General features: G+C 36.7%; 1 long non-coding RNA gene across 1 annotated transcript; it reads left to right on the plus strand.

Annotated features, from left to right (window-relative positions):
- The first annotated feature begins 6 nt into the window (after positions 1 to 6).
- LOC121940217 lies at positions 7 to 1,049 on the plus strand. The gene is made up of 2 exons (XR_006105587.1): positions 7 to 127; positions 877 to 1,049. It is a non-coding gene; the product is annotated as an uncharacterized LOC121940217 (long non-coding RNA).
- Positions 1,050 to 2,713: the final 1,664 nt, after the last annotated feature.

Raw genomic sequence — 2,713 nt, forward strand, 5'->3', positions numbered from 1 at the left:
TTGCCGAGTACAGGAGGCTGCTGGACGGAGAGGGCGGTGGCGGTGGTAGGAGCAGCAGCAGCTTCAGCACCAGCAGCAGCTTTAGTGCCAGTGGCAGCGGCAGTGGCAGCGGCAGTGGCAGCGGCGGGTGAGAGATTTAAATGGTTATTTACAGAGTAAACCTGAAGGATAAATGTTCCGCAGGTAGACGCTGCCATCTGACAACAAGCTCAGAAATTAAAGATGAGTCAAAAATGTTCTCGAGAAGCTAGAAATGTAGGTGACCCTTGGGTGACTAGGTGACTATTCGGAACCCTGTTCTCAGTTTGTCTAAAATCATGTTAAAGCGTATCCATTATATTTGACTGAAGAATTTGATTGACAGTGAGCTGATAATTTCTGCATATGGCCAAACTATTTTTACACTCGAATCTAAAACATCAAATGAAGGTGACAAAAAGAAAATTTTTAAAATTATTTGTGTATTTATTTCTTTAGTTTTTCAGCTAAGAGTTTGGTCCACTCATTGGGAGATTAAACAGGGGTCAAATGTAGTTTTTTTGGATGGGTGGGGGGTTGGATTTCCAGAAATGATTTCATTTTCTTTGATTATATATCTGCCTTTGTAAACCTGTGAAAGAAAAAAAAAAGACAAAAACCTGGAAATGTCTATTAAAGACTTGTTCCTGTGTCATTAATGCATTTCCCTTGATATAATTAGCCCGTAAATATCACTTTAAATTATGTCTTTGTCTCTTCTTAAGTTACAGATCTTTTTCTGTACATTTACTAAAATAAACATCTAAAGGGTGATTGTTTCTGAATATTATAAGCAGCTTAAAAAGAATAATAATTGTGAATAAAATCCTGACAGTGATGTTTGTTTATCTCCTGCAGTGGCTCATCCACCAGCAGCAAAACAACCAAAGTCATCAAGATCGTAGAGGAGGTGGTGGATGGGCAGGTGGTGAGCTCCTCCACTGAGACCGTCACTGCGGAATGAGCTCCAGCAGGGGAGGCCCTCACAGAAATAACACACAAATAAAAGTCTGCTGAAGTGCTTCAAAATACATAATCTATTGTGTCTTTTGTTCAGTGTCTAAAATTGCAGTTTCTAATGGCCATCTGGGGGGACAAAGGAAAAACTTAATGAGAGTTGGGAATAAAAATATTAGAAATTAATTAATAAATGCTATAATTAAATAAATAAATAAAAACAATGTGTTTTCAGAAATAAAAAGTGTAATGGGTTGATGGGTAATTTGGAAATTATTCCTTAATGAAGAGAATGTTAAAGGCTAAAGATAAGTATCTCTTTGAGGAAGCAGGTAAAGATTTATGTCTTTAGTATAACGTGCATTTTCTAAAGCAAAATGCACGTGGAAGCTGGATGCTGTGAGCTGTTATTTAGATGTAACGATTACCCGGATATTTTAGATTTTCTGTTCAGTGGAAAAAAGTAGAGATGCGTTGTTCATCCTCACATACACTCTATGCACACAGCACCCATGAAATGACTTCTTTTACTATCAGAATGTGATCCATTCAGTTCAATAACATTTGGAAAATGGAGAGTCCACGACTAAGTCCAATGGTGGACAGAGTACTCAAGTCTATTACTTAAGTCAAAGCACAGTTATTCCTGGTCAAATATTACTACAAACAAGTGAATGTCGCTGAGTCAAATTATTACTTGAGCTAAAGTACCACAGCACTTGCTTTTAAAAGTACATTAGCATACAAAGTATTGTTTCTACTTTTATCTCAACACACTGTTGTCTCAATACATTTACAGATTCGAATGACTCCAAAACAAGCCACTGGTGCATTCAGTGGCATGTTTCAGTGACTTGCTTTTTTGCTCATCCTTTTGGTTTATTTTATCTGAAAAGTTTTTAAATTTGAATTTCAAACAAATATTAACAACAGGCCTCACAGCAGAATCTGAACAACAATCAGGGTCATATTCTATCATATCGTGTACACAGGCATGTGTGTGATTATTAGATGGATCACAAAAGACACTGTGTAAACATATCTGTTCTACCTGAATTCCGCCACATCTATGTACCTCAGTTTATGTTACATTAAGTGGTCTAAGAAGTTCACTGAAACATCAATAGTGATGCACACTCAATATAAATAGTCTTGTGATCACTCCATGAATTAGCCACAGAGGCCATCAGAGAACAAGAACAAGTTGTGACAAATGCAGGACCACTGATCCACTGCTGTCTACATGTGGAAATAAGGATTTACTATTGGATTGGTGTATGTAAAGGGGGCAGATATTCCCATACTTGATGGCACAATAAATGAGTGTCCTTATCGAAGCATTGGATTTTAGGCAAGGTAACATGATTACCAAAACTTGCTGTTCTGGTGAAATGTCTGTCAAAAGTGCCACCTGTGGTCATTGACTGTGTAAAAACTTTTGTGGAATAAATGCTATTATCGCAGGATGTGACTGTGCTTATATAAGCCTTTTCTTCTGATGCATGAATTACGAAAGCCTTGGTCAAGATTTTTTTCTAAAGTGTTTTTGTTCTTCTCAGGACATGAAAAAAAAAGTTCAACTTTTTTTTTCCAAAAATATGATTTTTTCATGAAGTTGCAGACATGTCCAATCCAGTGGACTACATGCGCCTGAGCACTCAATATAAAACATTGTGAACTTACTGTAAAAATGAATTAACTTGTGTTCTATTGTAAATATACAAACACTTGTTTCTTT

The sequence above is a fragment of the Plectropomus leopardus genome, unplaced genomic scaffold, assembly GCF_008729295.1.
Source record: "Plectropomus leopardus isolate mb unplaced genomic scaffold, YSFRI_Pleo_2.0 unplaced_scaffold8014, whole genome shotgun sequence".
Taxonomy (NCBI): Eukaryota; Metazoa; Chordata; class Actinopteri; order Perciformes; family Serranidae; genus Plectropomus; species Plectropomus leopardus.